Source organism: Talpa occidentalis, unplaced genomic scaffold, assembly GCF_014898055.3.
Source record: "Talpa occidentalis isolate TD23 unplaced genomic scaffold, MPIMG_talOcc4v2.1 talOcc4.10, whole genome shotgun sequence".
NCBI lineage: Eukaryota > Metazoa > Chordata > Mammalia > Eulipotyphla > Talpidae > Talpa > Talpa occidentalis.
In genome coordinates this window covers 85,076,220-85,090,379 of record NW_023600993.1, presented here as the reverse complement: position 1 = coordinate 85,090,379, position 14,160 = coordinate 85,076,220, and the positions used below count along the sequence as shown (strand labels likewise).

Below are 14,160 nucleotides of genomic sequence, written 5' to 3'. Positions count from 1 at the left end.
CCCCGCTCGGAGGGGCGCCTTTGACTACCCCCTCCTGCTAGGCGTCCGTATCTCGCGAGACCGCGCGAGTTAACAGCGCAAAGACCGTTGGTACATTTCCTGTCAATCTCGCAGAAAACTCAACGCTGAGTGGAGCTCAGCGGGCGCTATATCCTCGTGGCGCCTCCTCGCAGCTATCTGAAGGTTTCCTCCTCAGAACTGACCGCCCCTTCTCCCAAACCTCCCACCCAGATGTCTGTCAAGGTCGCCATAAGGCAACTTAGTTCTTATGGCGCCAGAATAAAACGTAAACTGTTTATAGGCTTATCCGCAGAAGGCGAAGACAAAATGAAAAGCACGTAGGAGAGAAGGAGAGGAGAGACCGCACGGGGGTAGAGAACTAGAGGTGGAGAATAAAAATTAGATTTCCTGGGCATTTTGGAGCCAGTGGATTAGGTATTGCCTAATCTAGTTTCAAAACAACCTGAGAAGTAGTGAAGGAAGGCGAAGAGAAGGTGGAAAAAAACAAACTGCTTCCCTTGGCAGTGGATCAGCTTTGTGCCCTCCCCTATACTCCCCGCCCCGAATGTATAGTGTGGGGTTGCTATTGTTTCTTCAGAAACGTCCCCCATTCCCCTCCCCCCATCCCCCGACTTAGTTCCTTATTTCTGAAGACTCCCAAGATCCCTGGCCGTCAGTGTAGAAATTCACCATTTGTTTTTTGGTCAAAACCGAAAGAAAATAGGGAGCAAAGAGGTCATTGACTTTTCCTCCATGTAAGACTTTTTCCCTCCAATATAAAAATGTTTGATTAAAAAAAAATAACCCTTGAGGGGCAAGACTCTACTACTTTCAAAATGCCAATAATAATGTAAGCCAATGTTACCGCAATAAAAATAAGTAAAAAGATTAAAAGCAAATATCTTACAGAAGTGTATTATTAGGGCCTCCCTGATGGCTCAAGGGCTTGAGGACAGCACTATGAAGAGTTCACCAGCCTCTGCAGCATGAGCTCGATCCAGACCTCTCCTGTCTCGACCACTGCTCCCCTTGGCAGTGTGTTTCAGTCAGACTGTTCTGTACCCCACTCTTGTCTCTGGTGAATCCTCTCAACACCCTCCTTCCCCCCCCCCCCCCACACACACCTCTGGCCTGTGCCCCAGGTCTTGTATGCATAAATAAATAATTTTTTTAAAGTGTATTTTTAGTTTCATGATTGAGGGCAAAAGTTTCAAATGAGACACCTCAGTCGTGTAGCTGCTCCAACACTGATCTTGGACAAGTAAGTTAACCTCTCAGAGTCTATCCCCCACTTCCTTCTATGAATATCTGTGAAACGTAGTTACTAGGGTAAGTTACATGAGACTGACCAAGGACAATTGTCACTACTGAAATCTCAACACTTAGTGCTGAGCCAAGTGGACATTCACTAAATGAATGACTGAAAACCTAGTAAAATATACCGAGGATTAAATCAGACATGCTAAGCTTTGCCTTCTTTTTTCTTCCTTAATTCCAGTATTATGACAGTAATTGTACTCCTTAGTTGATTCGTGAATCATTAGTTGTATAAATATCAAAGCATGCAAGCGGTCCTTTTTAAATTTGTGTTTGGGAAGATAATAGTGAAGAAATAGAACTTAACCTCTAGGCTTCTTATTTGGAAAGTGGAAGGGTTTAAGGTACAAATCACTTAAGTGATTATCCCTAAAATTATTTTCTGTTCAAGGACCGTCAGCGTGAACCTGGCAATTTAGCTTACAGTCAAAAAATACTAGCTGGAAAAATCAATATCAAAAACAAGAATATATTTTATATGTAAAAGAAAATATTTTGAAACGTAATGCCCTTTTCATTCACTTTGTAAAAGCTTTCATAATTTTGTCTCCCATATTTCCAGGATTCAGTGAGTGAGCCTCTGGATTAAACATCTGGAAGCACTTGGGAGCGTGAAACACCTGGAAAAGTCACAGATGGTCCATATCTTCTCCCCTTCCTTCCCCTATGCATCTCTTCTATCTGGCTATTTCTGAGTAAGCATTCTTCTATAAGATGAAGAACATTATTCTCTCTTAAAATTCACAGAGAATAGACCACAAATAAGCAAGGGCTTGGGACAGATGAGGTAATAGCTATCATACTTAGAGAATTTAGCCAAAAATTAAAAAAAAAATTTTGCGCATGTGAGCTTTTTTGTATTCATGTATGATTTTTATGGATAGAAAACACTGTTTTTGATAGTTACATTTTAAAAATAGATATCCCAGGGCCTCCCCTGGTGGCGCAGTGGTTGAGCTCTGGACTGCGAAGCTGCCTGCAGTCTCTTCAGCGTCAGTTCGATCCCCGGGCGCCCGCGAGGGTCCCACATGGTGCGCAGACCTCTCCTGCTGCGCCTGCTGCTCCCCTCAGCAGTGTATTTCGTTGGTCGGCCTGTTTCTGTTCCCCACTCCGTCTCCGGTGAATTCTCTCACCCTCCCAAACTTCTGACTGTACCCAGTACTCACATAAATAAATAAATAAATCTTTAAAAAAAATAAAAATAGATATTCCAACTATAAAGTAAGTACATTTTAGTAGTTTTCCTTAGACTTAAAAGAATTATTTACACATTTTTTTGGTTTTATTGATTAATCTAACATTTTCAAATCACCTTCACTTTATTAATTAATATTGAATTAGATTTAAGTTGAACCAAAAAATCAATCCCCTTTACATTAGATGCATTTCCTCAAATTTAGTTTGTCTTTTCAATTAAACATGTAATTGATTTGGGGTACTTTAAAACGTTCCCAATTATGAAACAAATTTTCAAAATCGAAAAAATTAAATATCACAAACATAAGTCTTAAAAGTTCTTAAAATAGGGCCTCTCCTGGTGGTGCAGGCCGCTTGAGCGTTGTGCTGTGAAGCTGTCCGCAGCCTCTGCAACGCTGGTGCGAACCCAGCCAGTCAGCAGTGTCCCACATGGCGCAGCAGACCTCCCCTGCCTCACCCGCTGCTCCCCTCAGCAGTGTATTTCGTCAGTCTGCCTGTTCTGTGCCCTGCTCTGTCTCTGGTGAATCCTCTCACCCTAATAATAAATAATATTTATTATTAATAATAATAAATATTATTTATTTATAATATTTATTTATAATAACATCTATTTATTTAACATTTATTTATTTATTTATACACTGGGTACAGTCAGAAGAGCGGGAGGGTGAGAGAATTCACCAGAGCCAGAACGGGGAGCAGAACAGGCAGAAGGACTGAAGTACACTGCTGAGGGGAGCAGCGGGCACAGTAGGAGAGATCTGCGTGCCATGTGGGACCCTTGTCGGTGGCCGGGGATTGAACCAGCACTGCAGAGACTGTGGGCAGCTTCGCAGCCCAGCTCTCAACCGCTGCGCCACCAGGGGAGGCCCTAAAATAAATAAATAAATCTTAAAAGAAAAAAAGTTCTTAAAATAACCTAATGTAGGTCCTCCCTGGTGGTGCAGGGCTTAAAGTCTCAGCTCAAGCTATTGCCAGCTACTTCTGCATGAGTTCGATCCCTGGCTAGGTAGCTAACCCACATATGGTGCAGCAGACCTCTCCTGTCTTGCCCACTGCTCCCCTTAGCACTATATTTCGTAGATCTGCTTGTTCTGTTCCCTACTCAGTCTCTGGTGAATTCTCACATCCCGGCCCCTATACCTCTGGCCTATACCCCAGTTCTTATATGCATAAATAAATAAATGAATCTTAAAAAAAAACACTTTAACTTAAAATATTATTTTTTATACCTTTAGAGTTATCAGTGAAAAGTGCCATTTTTGGGTCCATTCAATAAATATTTAGTACTTTCAGAATTTTTTTTTTAATAATAAATTTTATTGTTATATTCCCCATACAATTGCAGCCCCCCCACTTTCAGAATTTTTAACACTCTTCAGGACAATTTATATGAAATAAATCAAAAGCATAGTATCTTTCACCCAAGAGTTTCCAGTTTTGTTAGAGAATACCTGAAAGTACACAAACCATGTTTAGATAACTTTTTATTATATTAAGATTTTGCATGACTTCATTGCCTTGAACATCATAGTATTAATAATAATATATTTATATAACATTTGAGGGGTCCTCCTGGTGGCCTAGGGGTTAAATCTCATCATTATCACCACTACAGCCTATGTTTGATCCCTGACCAGGGAGCTAACCCACATGGCGCCCTAGGCCTCTCCTGTCTTGCCTGGTGCTCCCCTCAGCATGTATTTCAGTTAATCTGCCTGTTCTGCTCCCCACTCTGTCTCTGGTGGATCCTCTCACTCCCCACTCTTCTGCACCTCTGACCACCCCAGTTCTTCTATGTAAAAATGTAAAACACTTGATAGTTTATAAGCAGTTTTCTACACGTTAACCCATTTTTTTCTCTAACTATATGTTTATTTGCTTGAATGGAGTAAATTGATGTAATGAGAATATAATAGAAGTAATCACAGAATGTTCTTCTGAAAGAAGATGATATAGGTCATCAGTGCAAGTAAGAAGCATTTTTTCAACGTTTTATTTATGAAAATGATCAAAAAGAGAGGTTGAGAGAAGAGTACATTCAAATCAAAATGAAGACTCATAGTTGGAATATGTGCAGCATGAACATGAACATGACTTGTATGCAGTGGTTGTAAAGAAAGAAGAGAGGTCAACAAGAATGTGGAGAAAATGGGGCCTCCCTGGTGGCACAAGGGGTTAAGATGCAACCTATGACCCTATCCACAGCCACTGCCACTGCAGCTGGCCACGGAGCTACCTACATGGCACAGCAGACCTCTCCTGCCTCACCCGCTGCCCCCCTTAGCAGTATATTTCAGTCAGTCTGCCTGTTCTGTTCACCACTCTGTCTCTGGTGAATCCTCTCATCCCCACCCCTGCATCTCTGGCCTGTACCCCAGCTTTTGTATGCATAAATAAATAAATCTTTTTTAAAAAAAGAATGGAGAAAGTAGAAATCATAGACATAATACTGTGCAATATTTGCTTTACCACATATCTACCCATATATCTATACCATTGCCTATCCATCCCCGGTGGCGCAGCGGTTGAGCGCTGGGTTGCGAAGCTACCCGCAGCCTCTGCAGCACCAGTTCGATCCCCGGCTGTTCCCCGGCCACCGGAGGGGTGTCCCACATGGTGCGCAGACCTCTCCTGCCGCCCGCTACTCCCCTCAGTGGTGTACTTTGGTCCTTCTGCCTGCTCTGCCCTCCCGCTCTGGCTCTGGTGAATTCTCTCACCCTCCCGCACTTATGACTGTACCCAGTGGTTGTATAAATATTAAATAAATAAATAAATATTTAAAAAAAAAAATTTTAAATGTTTTTCAAAGCCAGTCACCAATATCAGTATACTTAATCCCTAAACACTTTAGCATTAAATATTCTTTTTTTTTTTTTTCAGATTTTGCTCTTTTGTTTTTTAAAGATTCATTTATTTATGCATACAAGAACTGGGGTGTAAGCGGGGGGGGGGGTAAAAGGATTCACCAGAGAGCATGGGGAGAACAGGCAGATTGACTGAAAAGACTGCAGAGGGGAGCAGCAGGTGAGACAGAGAAGTCTACTGTGCCATGTGGGTAGCTCCCTGGCCAACTGAGGATGGAACTCATGCTTCACAATTCTGTGCTTAACTCCTTGTACCACCAGGAAAGCCCTACATATTCTTTTTTTTAAAGATTTATTCATTTATGCATACAAGAACTGGGGTATAGGCCAGAGGCATGGGGGGGTGTGTGGGAGAATCCACCAGAGACAGAGTGGGGAACAGAACAGGAAGATTGACTGAAATACACTGCTGAGGGGAGCAGCGGGTGAGTCAGGAGAGATCTGCTGCGCCATGTGGGTTGCTCCCTGGCTGGGGATCAAACTCATGCTGCAGTGGCTGCAGATTGCTTCATAGGTTGTGTGTTAACCCCTTGGGCCACCAGGGAGGCTCCTACATATTCTTAACTAGCATTTAACCATTCACAATTTATTTTTATACAGCTCATTTTTTTTTTTAATAGAGGCATGTTTTATTTATTTATTTGTTTGTTTGTTTTGTTTATACATGCACTGGGTACAGTCAGAAGCGCGGGAGGGTGAGAGAATTCACCAGAGCCAGAGCGGGGAACAGAGCAGGCAGAAGGACCGAAGTACACTGCTGAGGGGAGCAGCGGGTGGCAGGAGAGGTCTGCGCACCATGTGGGACCCTCCTCCGGTGGCCGGGGAGCAGCCAGGGATTGAACCGGTGCCGCTGAGGCTGCGGGCAGCTTCGCAACCCAGCGCTCAACCGCTGTGCCACCGGGGAGGCCCCATTCACAATTTATTTTTAAAGATTTATTTATTTTTATTTATACAAGCACTGGGTACAGTCAGAAGCGCAGGAGGGTGAGAGAATTCACCAGAGCCAGAGCAGGGAACAGAACAGGCAGACTGACGAAATACACTGCTCAGGGGAGCAGCAGGCGCAGCAGGAGAGGTCTGCGTGCCATATGGGACCCTTGCCGATGGCTGGGGATCAAACCGGCGCTGCAGAGGCTGCGGGTAGCTTTGTAGCCCAGTGCTCAACTGCTGTGCCACCAGGGGAGGCCCCCATTCACAATTTATTTTTTAAAGTTTTTTTTTTATTCATGTGTACAAGAACTGGGGTACAGGCCAGATGCGCAAGAGGGTGAGAGGATTCACCAGAGACAGAATGGGGAGCAGAACAGGCAGACTGACTGAAACACACTGTTGAGGGGAGCAGCGGGCGAGACAGGAGAGGTCTGCTACCCCCCATGTGGGTATCTCCCTGGTCAGCCGGCATTGAACCCGTGCTGCAGAGGCTGTGGACAGCTTCACAACGCTGCGCTCAACTGCCTGCGCCACCAGGGAGGCCCAACCATTCACAATTTATTTAATGAGATAAAGTTTACATGAAGTGAAATGCACAAATGTTAATTGTACTGGTAGATGTTTTAACAAATTGATACAAGTCAGGTAATATTAATTTTATTTAATGTGAAGGGATGACAGAATCAGGCCTAAACAGCCTGAATAAATAGTACATTTTATCACAAAATGTTCTGATTTGGCAACCAGAGAAATGGAGAAAATGTTGCCAATTAGGAGGTATTGTTTAAAAACATCTGCTAACAGAAACAAAAAGGAACGCAATCAAGCATAACGTTGCAAGAGATTTGGGGTTTAAGCAAATCGAGCAATAGGGAGGAAGATTCTGCTGACAAGCATCACAAGATGGAGATATACCTTGAAATGATGGCTGGATAACAAAAGAAGCATCAACCCACAGTAATTTTGAATGAAAAGCATGTTATTCCATGATATGAATAAATGACCCTATACAATTAATAGGCCAGGAAGACAGCATCTCTGAAAGAATGTGTCAATAGACTCATTCTCTTTTTTTTTTTTTAATTTTTATAGAGGCATGTTTTTATTTATTTTTATTATTTGTTTGTTTGTTTTGTTTATACATGCACTGGGTACAGTCAGAAGCGTGGGAGGGTGAGAGAATTCACCAGAGCCAGAGCGGGGAGCAGAGCAGGCAGAAGGACCGAAGTACACTGCTGAGGGGAGCAGCGGGCGGCAGGAGAGGTCTGCGCGCCATGTGGGACCCTCCTCTGGTGGCCGGGGAGCAGCTGGGGATCGAACCGGCGCTGCAGAGGCTGCGGGCAGCTTCGCAACCCAGCGCTCAACCGCTGCGCCACTGGGGAGGCCCCTAGACTCATTCTCTTTTGAAGCTGGGAGGAAAAAATTTCTTAATAATCATTTTCTGAAAGAGACCTAAGAAACTATGACTTGCGCGAACATCTCTAAATAACCAGGTTCTACTTCAGTATCAGAATGAAGACTAAGGGCCTCCCTGGTGGCACAAGGGGTTAAGACACAGCCTATGAAGCTATCTGCAGCCACTGCAGCACGAGTTCGATCCCCGGCCAGGGAGGTGACCCACATGGTGTGGCAGACCTCTCCAGTCTCTCCCGCTACTCCCCTCAGCAGTGTTTTTGGTCCATCTTCCTTTTCTGCTCCCTGCTCTGTCTCTGGTGGATTCACTTGCCCTCCTGCACCTCTGGCCTGTACCCCGGTTCTTGTATAAATAAAGAAAATCTTTTTAAAAAATTATATATTGTAAAATTCCATTTATATGAAATATTCAAAATAGATAATCCAGAGACAGAAAGTAGATTAGTGATTACAGGGGAATGGAAGGAGAGAGGAAAGGGGAGTGGCTCATGGGTATGAGATTTCCTTTTAGGGTGATGAAAACTTTCTGGAATTAGACAGTAACTACATTGTGAAAGTAGGAAATGCCCCAAATAGTACATTTTAGCATGGTTAAATGGTTAATCTTATGTTATATGAATTTTACTTCGATAAAAAAATAAACAAGGGATTTTCTAAAGACATACAGAATCAAGAGCAAGATGCTAAAGGGAGATTAAATAAATGACATTTTGCTTTCTAGTACACCTCTCTCATATCATGATTTAAGATACTGAAATAACTGTAAACAAAAGAAATATTAGGTTTCTACCAAGTGACAGTCACTGAACTAGGCATTGGGAAACAAATAATGGAGCATTAAAAAACAGTCACGATCCCTGCCCTCTTGGAATTTACAGTGTAGCTGGAGGAGCCAGGAATCCCTCAGAAGACCTTACCAATAAATGATCATGTACAACTGTGACAAGTGCTACAAAGGAGATTATGGTGTTACAAAAGCATATGAAAAGGAGATTTGATGTGAGAAAAAACATTTAACAGGTGAAGAACTTTCCAGTCAAAGAATGGAAAGTGCGAAAGGCGTTGTAGCAAGAGGAAGCATTGTATCCTTTAAGTTCTTGCAAGAAGTCATGTGGCTGTCTTAAAGAAGCTTAAAAAGAGCCAGGCCATGTAAAACCTTCTGAAGCTTGCGTTCTAAAGGTAAGGTGAGTCAATTATTTGATACTGACTTCAAGCCAATTGCACCTGTCTGCTTTATGATTATTGTCTCTAGAGTATTTATAGTAATTTATTTATTTATTTATTTATTTTTTAAAGCTTTATTTATTTATTTATTTACACAAGCACTGGGTACAGTCAGAAGCGCGGGAGGGTGAGAGAATTCACCAAAGCCAGAGCAGGGAGCAGAACAGGCAGAAGGACCGAAGTACACTGTTGAGGGGAGCAGCGGGCGGCAGGAGAGGTCTGCAGACCATGTGGCGGCCGGCGGCCGGGCATCGAACCAGTGCTGCAGAGGCTGCGGGCTGCTTCACAACCCAGTGCTCAACCGCTGCACCACCGGGGAGGCCTGCATTTATAGTAATTTAAATACTATATGCTTTTTACTTATTTGTTCATTGTCTATCTCCCACCACTCAGCTATAAAAGATAGTGGGGATTTTTGTTCATTATTATATTCCCATGGTCTGGAACAATACCTGACTACAAATGGCTTGCTGGTAAACTTGCTCCTTCCCACCTCCCACAAGTACCCTCCCAACAAAAAAAGAAAAAAGCCTGATATGTAGTGTTTGCCGATATCCATAGTGTAAAATCTCCTGCTATGTTCCCAACTGAATATTTAATCAGCTTTTGTAAAACAGTACAAGCTGTCCCTAGCACTCCAGTGGGTTATTTAACTTGTCTTAAGTCTCACTTTCCTCATATGTGAAATATCTGTGGAATAATAATAGGAACTGCTTTGTAGAACTGTAACTAAAGTCAAATAAATTAATATAAGTAAAGTACATAAATTAATGGCTGACACACAGTGTTAATTTTATTATATTTATTTGTGTTATATATTAAAACTATATATTTAGTATACATTTTATTACATGTACATATATAATACATTTGTGGCAGTGTGTATGTTTTTCCAACATTGCTTTGTCATTTCCAATCATTTTTATTACATTTTCCAATGCTTGCACTGATTTAAACAGGTCTATCAAGTTCTGTAGCATTCTTTGACCTATCATCAGAATACCTAGTATGATGCTCATGATTTGTTGATAACCAACAGGAATAAAACAACAGGCAAATAACCAACAGGCAAACATTTCTCAAAATGTTGACATTGTTATGCTTCTTCCTGTGATTGTGATCTTTTCATTAATTTTGACCCCTTGTTCTTTGGACATTCTGCTATAATGGAATACAATAAAGTTTCCTATAGAAGGTTTGGGGAACACAGAAATCCAGGAAATCTTATCATCTGTCTTACTCCACTTTCTTTCTTTTTTTTTTTTAAAGATTTATTTATTTATTTATACAAGCACTGGATACAGTCAGAGGCACTGGAGGGTGAGAGAATTCACCAGAGCCAGAGCAGAGAGCAGAACAGGCAGAGTGACGAAGTACACTGCTGAGGGGAGCAGCGGGTGGCAGGAGAGGTCTGTGCGCCATGTGGGACCCTCATCTGGCAGCTGGGGATCGAACTGGTGCTGCAGAGGCTGCGGGCAGCTTCACAACCCAGCGTTCAACCACTGTGCCACCGGGGAGGCCCATTACTCCATTTTCTTATTCTGTTCCAGAGTTCTTAAATTGCTTCCCTACCTAAAAGATGCCCTTAAAGAAAATCATAAAGATAATTTTACTTCTTATAGAGAATTGCTCTTTTTTTAAAAAAAAATTGTTTATTTTTATTTAAAACAAGCACTGGGTACAGTCAGAAGCATGGGAGGGTGAGAGAATTCACCAGAGCCAGAGTGGGGAACAGAACAGGCAGACTGATGAAATACACTGCTGAGGGGAGCAGCAGGTGTGGCAGGAGAGGTCTGTCACGCCCTTGCTGGGGATTGAACTGGCACTGCAGAGGCTGCGGGCAGCTTCGCAGCCCAGTGCTCAACTGCTGTGCCACCAGGGGAAGCCCCTAGAAAGTTGCTCTTGAGCCTGCCTATGCTTGTTAGACTCAATAAATCCCTCATTTTTGCTATAATTATATTTTGTTTCTTACACATTTGCCCTCACTACAAGAGTGTGTGGACATCAACTGATTGCCCTTTGTCTCTACCAACTCACCACCACACATACACAGCTCCTAACATCCTGCCTGGAAGGTGCTGATTGTTTAACAACTGTTTATTGAATTGATTGGTTTTGCTCTGGAGATGCATTAGTATAGATTGAGAAAGGATGAAAGTACTTCTCAGGGACAGGGTATGAAAATATACATTTGTCAGGCCTCCCCGGTGGCTCAAGGGGTTATGCACAGCACTATGAAGCTATCACCACCCTCTGTAGCATGAGTTCTGGCCAGGGAGCTACCCACATGGTGCAGCAGACCTCTCCTGTCTTGCCCACTGCTCCCCTCAGCAGTGTATTTCAGTAGATCTGCCTGTTCTGTTCCCCACTCTGTCTCTGGTGAATCTTCTCACACACCCCCGACCCCAGCACCTCTGGCCTATGTCCCAGCTATTATATACATAAATATATCTTTAAAAAAAATGGGGGCTCCCTGGTGGCGCAAGGGATTAAGCACCGCATTGTGAAGCAATCCGCAGCCTCTGCAGCATGAGTTTGATCCCTGGTCTGCCAGGGAACAACCCACATGGCACAGCAGACCTCTCCTGTCTCGCCTGCTGCTCCCCTCAGCAGTGTATTTCACTCAGTCTGCCTGTTCTGTTCCCCACTCTGTCTCTGATGAATCCTCTCACTTGCCCGCATCTCTGGCCTGTGCCCAGCTCTTGTATGCATAAATAAATAAATATTTAAAAAATAATAAAATAAAATTTAAAAACTTAGGAAGAAGTGTGTTTAAGGAAAAGTAGGGAAGTCAGTGTAGCTGGAGTGAGCAAAGCAAAGAGAATAATATTTGAGGTCAGAGAGCGAGGGAACACAAGAGGCAGATCAAGAAGGGGCTCATAGAAAGATCTTGTATTTACTTTAAGTAAGAGAGGGGACAACTTAAAGGGTTTTGTGCAGAGGAGTAGGTGCTCTGATGTGTCTTAAAGAAATCATTTTGCTATTATTACTGTATATTAGAATGGTAACTTGGATAAGCCAGATTAGAGAGAGTTTGAGGATGGAAGAACCAGGGAAGGCTCTACTGAGAATTGGGTTAATTTAGGATTAATATGCATGAAATCTATTATTAAACTGTCTGTGATTAAATAATTTTCAGCAATATGACTTGAGATGACCAACTATTCTGGACCTCCATTACTTCAACTGCAAAATGATGAAAATAAATAGGTGCAGGGCCTCCCTGGTGGTGCAAGGGGTTAAGACACAACCTATGAAGCTATCAGCAGTCACTGCAGCACGAGTTCGATCCCCAGCCTGGGAACTACCCATGTGGCACAGCAGACCTCTCCTGACTCGCTGGTTACTCCCTTTGGCAGTGTATTTCAGTCAATCTGCCTGTTCTATTCCCCACTCTGTCTCTGGTGAGTCCTGTCACCTCCTCCCCCTCCCCCGCATCTTTGCATTTATTTATGTATGTATAAATAAATAAATCTTAAAAAAAAAGAACAGGCAAATCTACTGAAACACACTGCTAAGGGGAGTAGAGGGTAAGACAGGAGAGGTCTGTTGCCCCATATGGGTTAGCTCTCTGGCCAGCAATTAAACTTAGGTCATAGGGGTGATAGCCCTGAGACTTAACCCCTAGGTTACTAGGGAGGCCCTAAATATAACTCTTATTTATCCATCTGGCTCCTGAAAAGTCAGAATTCTTACACTAAGGTATGTGGTGGGAGGATGGAGTCCCTCTAGGGCAGGGAGAGTTCAAAGTAGGCAGGATCCAGCTTTTCTGTATATTCATAGGTTTCATCATTTGGGTTTTTATGGCACCTTTAATTTCTACTTTGGCTAGTACACTGAGGTTAATGCTTCTATTTTACCTCCTGCAATAAAAGGAGATGAGTAGGAAGAGGAGGATGATAATTTAGCAACTCGGATAAATAAAGTGTAAGAAAAAAAGACAGTGATAGCAAGGAGAACAAGAAATATGGAATGAGGCATGAGAATACCTGTGACTACCTGTTTTTCATAATTGTCATCCAATGATTTTCTTTGATGGTGCTATTTAGAGCCTGGAATCTGGCATCTAGATTGGACTTCAGATACTGTTTTAGGCCCAAGGGAACTGTGGGCTGTGTTGGTAGGGTGAAGTTGAGGAGGTGAGATTCCAAACCCACAAGTTTGGGGCAACAGAGAAGGGGGAGGGAGTCTATGGTTTTCAGTGAGTCAATAAGTGAGCAAGAAGAAATCAGAGGAGTTAGAGCTGCAGACCATTAATTATCAGTGTTCTTGCCTATTACCACCTCACATTTTTTTCTAGCCTCAAATGCACATAATTACACTGATACACTCAATCTTACATTTGTTTCTTGGCACACAATTTCCATTAAGCCAGACATGGCCCTACTTTTTGTTTCCTTTTTGGAATGTGGAAGGCTGTTTTTTTTAAAGCTTTATTTATAACAATTGGAAATGTGAATGACCATCAGTAAGGGAATTTTTTATTGCAACATTGTTTATAAATATGGCTCCTCTTTCTTTGAGTTTACTCTTATCCTCCTTTCCCTGTTTCATTTCTCTACATTTCTGTGACAATCCATATATCTCAGTACACAAATGCAGATAGGATATAACTTTTATGTTGCTGAATTTGTAATATTTCTCCAATGACTTGTCCTTTCCATGTTTTAAAGATATTTACTCATATATCAAAATCGTCAGGAGAGTTTCTAATATATTTCCATTGTCATTGACAATGGCAATGACATGTGTGAGGTAGGTACATGGTTGTGGCACTGGGTTATATAAATACTTCTAGCTGGATAACTGGGACATCACTCATTTACTATCAGGAATTTAAATAAGTGAGAAAAACTTGATGGGAATAATCTTGAAACCACTTCTATTCCTTAAACCATAAATTGTTGATTTTGTTACAAGTAATAGATTACTTGTGATGCAGTTTGCAATGGAGTTATACCTTTGGGAAATCTATAGGACATCTTGCAGTCTCATAAAAATTATAAATGCATGAACCTCTGTAATTCAGCTATCCCTCTTCTGAGGATTTGTACTACAGTTCTGTCTACACACATGTGCTGTAAATGAGGCATTGTTTTTAAATTTCAAAAGAATGGGAATAACCCAAATATCCTTCAATAGGGGACTGATTAAGCAAATTGTGGTATACCCACAGAAGGAATACTACAGAGTAGTAATATAAAACAATGTG

General features: G+C 42.2%; 1 protein-coding gene across 2 annotated transcripts in view; it reads left to right on the top strand.

Annotated features, from left to right (window-relative positions):
• Positions 1–101: 101 nt before the first annotated feature.
• Positions 102–14,160, top strand: part of PHF20 (PHD finger protein 20) — a 125,789-nt gene continuing 111,730 nt past the window's right edge. Inside the window, exons 1-3 of one of the 2 annotated variants that reach the window (XM_054696807.1) lie at positions 102–183; positions 1,880–2,012; positions 8,603–8,903. The gene's annotated coding sequence lies outside the window, so the exon portion shown is untranslated. Of the gene's footprint in view, positions 184–1,210; positions 1,262–1,879; positions 2,013–8,602; positions 8,904–14,160 lie in introns of those variants that run through there. The other variant, XM_054696806.1, reaches the window with a different exon arrangement.